This window comes from Pongo abelii, chromosome 17 (assembly GCF_028885655.2).
Source record: "Pongo abelii isolate AG06213 chromosome 17, NHGRI_mPonAbe1-v2.0_pri, whole genome shotgun sequence".
Classification (NCBI taxonomy): Eukaryota; Metazoa; Chordata; class Mammalia; order Primates; family Hominidae; genus Pongo; species Pongo abelii.
This window is the reverse complement of record NC_072002.2, coordinates 21,931,103-21,939,738: the sequence shown is the minus strand read 5'-3', so window position 1 is coordinate 21,939,738 and position 8,636 is coordinate 21,931,103. Positions and strand designations below refer to the sequence as shown.

General features: G+C 48.7%; 1 pseudogene; it reads left to right on the top strand.

Moving 5' to 3' along the window:
• Nucleotides 1-6,941: 6,941 nt before the first annotated feature.
• On the top strand, nucleotides 6,942-8,388 carry LOC100444193 (eukaryotic initiation factor 4A-II-like; annotated as a pseudogene).
• The last annotated feature ends 248 nt before the right edge of the window (nucleotides 8,389-8,636 follow it).

Here is an 8,636-nt window from a genome sequence, read left to right as displayed (position 1 = left end):
GCCTGGAAATACAAGTCGGCCTTGAACACCAGGACTACTCCTGGTGCGCAGCATCCCGGACAAATGCACACAGCTTGTTCTAATACAAATATGTACACAACTTGTTTTTAAAATGTATTGCAACATTCATAGGCCCACATGATGTATACAGATTTATTGATAAATTATGATGGATTTAGAATAATAGAGAGATAAGAGGGACTTCTGTATTTAATCATCCAGCCAATGCACATGAAGGTTCTCTGTAGTGTCCAGGCGCCATCTCTTCTTGCTCTTTATTGTCAAGTGCCTCTCCCGGCTAAGGTCATATCTCCAGGAGGAAAAGGTAGCAAAGCTATCAGCACTGCCCATGCTGTGGCTCTCAGGAACCCGTTCATGCTGAAGCAGTGTCAACCTTCCTGTCTCTGCAGCTGCCTGGGACTTATACCCTGCTGGTGGCATCCCCTCTTGTGAGGTTGCAGCATCGCTTGCTGTCGTGCATGCTGGCTACTGCTGATGCTCTCAAAGCTGCTTCTGGACTTCCTTGATTATCACCAATGCCAGTCCTACCTGCAGGATGCATGAGAATACAAAGGCTGATGCCTCTTCTGGTCATTGTGAATTCACCACTTGGGATTTTATAGCATGAAAGTAGAAGAGAATCTTCCATCCACGTCTTTTGAACTCTTTAGCATAATCACTGCAGTCTTAGAAGGTGATCTCTCTCAAGGTTGAGCCCACCCTGGTGTCCACACCCTGCCACAGTGCGGTGGTGGGTAGCAAGGAGCCTACACCTTCCCAGCAAGCCAGAAGCTCATCCTGAAGGACTTGAGCCTGACCAGGTAAAATGAGAGATGGTCACATTGACTGGAGGCAAGAGAGGACAACTGCAGGTCCCATTAGCAGTGGATAGCAAAGGTCACGCAAGTCCTCAGAGGACACAGCATGCGGCCTGCAGAGGAGCTGAAGCGACCCCTTTGGGTGCCAGAGGCAGGGGCATAGGGTATAGGACACTGCGGCCACCCCCGCCGCCCTCAGGTGCTGTGGCCTATGGGCAGCATCGCACCCAGATGGGACACACTGGTCCACACACATGCCTGTCAGTAACTCAGTGCTCTGAGCTGGCCATGAACCTGAGGCAATCAATAGTCACCAAAGCCAGTGTGTCGGCGACACTCTGGTGGCCCGGCTGCTTGAGATTCCAGGGGAGAGGCACTGTGCCAGTAAGAGCTTGCATGGACTCACTGTCCTCCGAGAACTGTCCATGGACAGGGAGTCTTCCCCACCCTCTTCCCACCCCTCTAGCCCTGGCCAGCACTTTGGGCTGTGGATCTGCACTCACGATGGGAAGTAGAGGGTCAGAGTGTGCTCTGAAGGAGAGAAATGGGTACAGAAACCCCTGAGAGTCCTGGTCTGGGCCTGGGGTGCCCACCCAGTTGGCCAGACCCAGTGGGGGCTTGGAACATGTTACGAAGGTGGCACAAAGCAGGCTTCTGAGGCACAGCGCCTGCCTCTAAAGGCTGAGTCCAACCCGCAGCAGTTGCTGAATGGTGACTTTTTCGGTCTATTCACTCGAGTGAGGGGTTGTTCTTATTACCACTGTTGGGGATGGGGAGCAAATATGGAAAGCCTTGTGCCTTCCAGCCAGGGGTACCCCAGCACTCTGTTTAGCCAGACTGTTAGTAAATGTACAGTAATGGCTTATAGAATAAACAAAGGGAAGTTCGGGAACACATCGTTCTCATCCACTAAAAATAACTTTGAGTGCTTATTTTTTTTTTTAGTAATACTCTTTTAGCTATAGATTTGCTTCATAGGCTCTTGAATCCTTGACTCTCTCCGGCTAAGCTCTGAGACTAACTTTTAAAATGTTGTTGTAAGGAAGGGTAATGTTTTTACAGAGCTTGCCAAAATAGATAGGGATGACTTTTTAAAATAACAGTTCCAGGAAATATGTAATGACTTTTTTTAAACAAAGGATTCAGAATCTGGATTGTGGAAAATGCTGTATTGATGCTTCCTACAACATTTTTGGGAATCTTTTAAAATGAAAGTAATGACTTAATTAACAAAAATATGTGGCTTAAGGGACTGTTTGTGAGGCACTTTGGATTGTTTAAAGCTAATTTTTCGGCTAAGTGCGGTGGCTCATGCCTGTAATCCCAGCACTTTGGGAGGCCTAGGCGGGTGGATCACCTGAGGTAAGGAGTTCAAGACCAGCCTGACCAATATGATGAAACCCTGTCTCTACTAAAAATACCAATATTAGCCGGGTGTGGTGAGGGGCTCCTGTAGTCCCAGCTACTTAGGAGGCTGAGATAAGGAGGTCGAGGTTGCAGGGAGCCAAGATCGTGCCACTGCACTCCAGCCTGGGCGACAGAGAAAGACTCCGTCTCAAAAAATAAAATAAAATAAAATAAAATAAACCTGATTTTTTATCTTTTACAAGCGGGAAAAAAATTTTCCATACATTATGAGAGTGAACAGCGATTGTTTCTTTATTACATAGATTTTTAAACTCGCTCAAATTTTAAGTATTTACCCATCCTGGGTTTTTAGACTCTAGCATCAGCTTTCAAATGAAAACTTTATGCAAGCAGTTTTGCCTTTCTAATGTTTTTCCAAGGAAGAAAGAAGAGAAGGAGACAGAAGAAAGGAAGGAAGGAGGGAGGGAGGGAGGGAAGCAAAGAAGAAGAGAGGAAGGGAGAGAAAGAAAATAGAAACTTCTGGATTCATAATTATGGACCACCTAGCTAACCATATCCACTTTATGTCTGTGTTTAAAGGACAGGACAAACAGACGATACTTTCAGCCTGAATTCTCAGTGACACCGCCTTGCAAAGACTACTTGTATGTTACTCTCTGCTTCACATGGCTAGGTTGTTTGAGGGCAGGAGTTGGTGAGAATTAGTTTGGAAAACTGACTTCTCTCATTCAGACATAGCTTTTCTGGAGCAGAGTTTTTCAGAACACTTACTGGCAGCATAACATAGATGATGTCACAGAAGTAATTCCCGCACTGCCAAGCTGCTTAATTCCCCTGTTAAACGCTGCCCTGATGTCAGTGGCCCACGCCAGGAAGACTGCCAGAGGTGTGCTGCATTCACAAAGACTCCTTACCACCCCCAGGAAAGCCACCCTGTTCACTAACATTAATTTCAAATAATAAGTTATATTTTTCTAATCAATATTTGATTTACTTGAGATTTGAAATTTTAACTAAAACTTTTAGAAGTTAATTCATTTCAAATGATAGAGCCTGATCTCATGACACCAATGTCATCTATAGTGGGGCTGGGAAAAGACATGAAGTTGTGGTTTTCGTATGTTTGCCACATACAAACATATAAAAGGCAAGGTGGTACTGAAAAATACAGAAGAATCAAGAATGTTAGCATTTTTTAGAAATGCATATTCCCCGCCCTCAGAAAGATGTTTTTAAAAGATATCTAATTCCCGTATTTTATTTTATTTTATTTTATTTCATTTCATTTTATTTTATTTTATTTTATTTTATTTTATTTTTTTGAGATGGGGTCTCATTCTGTTGCCCAGGCTGGAGTGCAGTGGCGGGATCTCAGCTCACCGCAAGCTCCACTTCCTGGGTTCACGCCATTCTCCTGCCTCAGCCTCCTGAGTAGCTGGGACTACAGGCGCCCGCCACCACGCCCGGCTAATTTTTCGTATTTTTAGTAGAGACGGGGTTTCACCGTGTTAGCCAGGATGGTCTCTGTCTCCTGACCTTGCAATCCGCCTGCCTCGGCCTCCCAAAGTGCTGGGATTACAGGCGTGAGCCACCGCGCCCGGCTACTTCCTTTATATTTCTAGTCCTAACTTTCAACTTTTTGGATATAAAATGGCATTTTGTATAATAGAAGACCTTGAAGGTCTTTTTATAGTTCTGTTATTCTAAGAACTCATTGCTTCATCAAAGGAGAGAATTGGACACAGGAATTTAGTGGCCAAGAAAGATCTTCGTTATTAACACTCTTATTTATGTTATATTGCAGTACTGCGTGGGGATGAGTGAGTATCTGGGCTTAGAAGGTACTCTGGTATTATGAGGATGAAGAGCACCAGTTCATTTTCAGTAAATCAACTGCCATAAATCATTGTGTTCACATCTCTATCAAACATAAATCAAGCCAGGTGCGGTGGCTCACACCTGTAATCCCAGCACTTCGAGAGGCCGTCACGGGCGGATCATGGGTCAGGAGATCGAGACCATCTCGGCTAACACGGTGAAACCCCATCTCTACTAAAAATACGAAAAATTAGCCGGGCGTGGTGGCACACCGCCTGTACTCCCAGTTACTCGGGAGGCTGAGGCAGCAGAATAGCTTGAATCCAGGAGGCGGAGGTTCCAGTGAGCCGAGATTCGGCCACTGCACTCCAGCAGCCTGGGCAACAGAGCAAGACTCCGTGTCAAAAAAAAAAAAAAAAAGAAAAGTTACACACACGAGTGCCTTCTGTTTTACACGTGTTTTTTTTTTTTTTTTTTTTCTCGAGACGGAGTCTCCCACTGTCACCCAGGCTGAGGTGCAGTGGTGCATCTTGGCTCACTGAACCCTCCGCCTCCCGGGTTCAAGCGATTCTCCTGCCTCAGCCTCCCGAGTAACTGGGATTACAGGCGCCTGCCACCACGCCTGGCTGATTTTTGTATTTTTAGTAGAGATGGCGTTTCGCCATGTTGGCCAGGTTGGTCTCAAACTCCTGACCTCAAGCGATCCGCCTGCCTCGGCCTCCCAAAGTGCTGGGATTGCAGGCGTGAGCCACCACACCCGGCCAATACTATTTTTTAATTCTAGCTAATACATACAAATTTTATTGATCTAGATGTACTTTAGAATAAATTGTAAAAGTCCACCAAAATCTTGTTGGTTGAAACTCTTTTAAATATATAGATTAATTTGGGGGAAATTGCCTTTACAGTATTGAATCTTCCTTTCCACTTGTTTAAATCATTTGTGCATAGTGCAGTGCTTATAGAACTCTCCACATATGAATTTTGCGTAATTTTTCTTAATAATAACAGCGAATACGAATTGAACTCTTACTATGTCAGAAACTGTTTTAAGTACTTTAAGTGTATTAACATTTTAATCCACAACCCTACAGATAGTTCCATTGATTAATATTATTCCTACATAAGAGCCCGCGCTCCTCAGCAGACTGGGACGCCCCGCGTCCCCGGGCGAACCGAGGCTACAGGTTGGGGCAGGCCTGGTGGGGCCCAGCGAGTGGGCGGGAGCGGGAGCGGAAGCGGGCCCGCGCCGCACTCCGGACGCGTCTAGCCGCCTCCCAGGCTGCCGGCGCCGCGTGGCTCGCCCCCGGGACTTGCCAGCAGCGAGTGGGGCCCGACTAGCTCTTCACCATGCTCCACTGCATCCGCAAGGGCTGGTTCTGGGAGGGGCGCAAGGGCATCGACCCCCGCACCACGGTGGTGGTGGCCATCAGGGCAGTGGACCCGGAGGAGGCCGAGGACGCCCAGCAGGAGATCCCTGCGCTCAGCTGTGCTACAACCCCGAGTCACCGCTGCTCCTGCTGCCCTCTGTGGGTTTCCCCCGGAGGGCCAGAGCGGCGACAGCGCGCAAGACTTGCAGAACTCGGGCCCCCTGGAGGAGACCTGCCCACCACGGTCCTGGGGAGGTTCCGGAGGGCCTCGGTTTTGTGCACTCCCAACACCAAGAAACCCCTGAGACGCGAAGCCGCCCAGCGTGCTGCCCTCAGAGCAGGGCGACGCAAAGCCAGCGGACCCCGGGGTGGCGGGGCAGCCCACAGACACGCAGGTCGACTGGAACAGTTCTTGGCAGCCTCTTCTGGAGGGCGTCTGAGGTCGTCAGCAGTGGCCTACGACTTCAAGGCAGGCTTCTGGCCCCTGGGCATCACGGCCATCGGACTAGCCAAGGAGGAGTCTTCGCACTCCGACCTGCACCGCGTGCGCGCCCAGTTCCTGATCCGCCAAGAACAGCTCTTCTGCGCTGGAGGACCGCGGCAAGCCCTTGGAGGAGCTGGCAGGCCTGGCCCGACGAGAACCCCGCGTCCTGACACTGTCAAGGAGCTCCGGGAGCGCAAGGCGACCGCGCGCTCCGCCAACACCCTTTCTTCCCGGGTTCATGGGCGCTGCCGGCGCTGGAAGGCCCAGGGGCACGGCGAGGAGCCCAGCTCCTAGGATCCCGACATCGCCAGCGCGGCAGAGGACGCGGATCAGGCCTCCCGCCACCCCGGCGTCCCTCCACAATCCCGCCGAGTCCGCGCAGCAAGCTGTACTGGAGGACGGCCCTGCACGGCTCGCAGAAGCCCGCGGAGCCCGTCGAGAGGCCCCGTGTTCGTCCACGCGGGGCGGCGCGCCTTCCGGGAGCGCAGAGAGAAGCGCAGGCAGAGCGGCGTCCGCAAGACCCGCCTTGGAGCTCCACGAGCCGGTGCTGCACACGGCAGAATCCCCTCGACGTGGGCCCGCGGAGCCGGGGACAGAGAGAGTCTGAGCTCTGTAACAGTGGTGCTGACTTGGAAGGTGCCTCGTGTGCGTTGGGCCTGCAGGCCACGTCTCCTCCCACCCCTGCGCTGTGCTGTCCTGCACGCGGGAATGCGGGTCCCTGTGACCATCTCCTCTCACCTCCCGGCCCCGCTGCAGCCACACCAGGCAGCGGAGCCCGACCAGTCTGCGGGCCCGCGCGGCCCAGTGGCTGCGCAGACTAAGGAGCACAGCAACTATCGGGCAGCTCTGCCTCCTCCTTCAACGGGTCATTGGGGAGGCGACAGGGCAGCCCCCAGAGGAGCGCCCCGCCGGGCCGCCTTCTCCTGCCCCGGGCCACTGTGCTCTCGGCCTGTGATGGCCATAGATTTGCCTTGTGGTGTTGGATCAGGAACTGTCTGCTCTTAAGTGCTTGTGTCATCCAGAATGTTTTGTTTTTTAAGAAAATTGGTCTTTCCAGTTGGGTGTTGAGTGCTTTTCCAGATCATGTCTGATGGATCCTCGGATTATAATAGAACATGGCGGCCCAGAGAGAATGGACCCAGATGGTGTCATCTGGAGCAACTGGGATGAGATTGTTGATAACTTTGATGATATGAACTTAAAGGAGTCTCTTCTTTGGGGCATCTATGCTTATGGTTTTGAGAAGCCTTCAGCTATTCGACAGAGAGCTATTATTTTCTGCATTAAAGATCCAAAAAGTAATTCCGGCACCTGAGACTATATGGGAGCCTGCATTGTCTTGCTTGCATCGGTGGAACAAATGTTCGAAATGAAACGCAAAAACTGCAGGCCGAAGCATCACATACTGTTGTTGGCACACCAGGGAGAGTGTTTGCTTTGTTAAATAGAAGATATTTTCTCCAAAATGGATCAAAACCTTTGTTTTGGTTGAAGCAGATGAAATGTTGAACCAAGGGTTTAAGAATCAAATAATGAGATTTTCCAAAAATTAAATACAAGTATTCAGGTTGTGTTGCTTTCTGCCACAGTGCCAACTGATATGTTGGAAGTGACCAGAAAATTCATGGGAGATCCAATTTGAATTCTGGTGAAAAAGGAAGAATTGAACCTTGAAGGAATCCGTTTTATATTAATATTGAGAGAGAGTAATGGAAGTTGGATACACTTTGTGACTTGTACGAGACACTGACCATTACACAGGCTGTTATTTTTCTCAATACAAAGCACACTGTCAACTGGCTGACTGAGAAAATGCATGCCGCGGAACTCACAGTTCCTGCTCTGCGTGGTGACATGGACGAGAAGGAGAGAGATGTTATCATGAGGGAATTCCAACCAGGGTCAAACCGTGTTCTGATCACTACTGACTTGTTGGTTTGTGGGACTGATGTGCAATAAGTGTCTTTGGTTATAAGCTATGATCCACCTACCAACTGTGAAAACGACATTTGCAGAATTGGCAGAGGTGGTTGATTTAGGAAGAAAGGTGTGGCTATAAACTTTGTTACTGAAGAAGACAGGAGGATTCTTGGTGACACTGACACTTTCTATAGTACTACAGTGGAGGAAATGCCCATGAATGTAGCTGACCTTATTTAATTCCTGGGATGAGATAGTTCTGGATGCAGTGCTCAATGTTGTTGAATGGGTGATCACAACCTGCATTATGCCTCTTTCTTTGGGAATATTTGAATCTTGTGTCAATGCTCATAATGGGCCAGAAATACAGATTTTGATAGCAAAGCTACATTAGTCATGAGGTCTTGTGAGGAAAGTCATTGGCTTTATCCTCTTTAGAGTTAGACTGTTGGGGTGGGTATAAAAGATGGGATTTGTAAAATCTTTCTTCTTTAGTAATTTATTTCTTAGTTCTGTAGAAATGGTTGTATTCAATGTTCTCTATCATTTAATAATATACTTGTGGACTAAAAGATATAAGTGCTGTATAAAATCAGCTAACTACGTTAAATGACCATATCTGTCTTTACTGCGTTTGTTATTAGCCTGAGTAGAAAGGCCTTTCACATTGTTTTTTAAGAAAGCATTTGAATGCATTTTGTTTGGTATTGTGTTTTTTGTTTTTTGTTGTGAGACAGTGTCCTGCTCTGTCACCTAGGCTGGAGTGCAGTGGTGCCATCTTGGCTCACTGCAGCCTCGACCTCTTGGACTCAAGTGATCCTTCCACCTCAGCCTCCCCAGTAGCTGGGACTACAGACA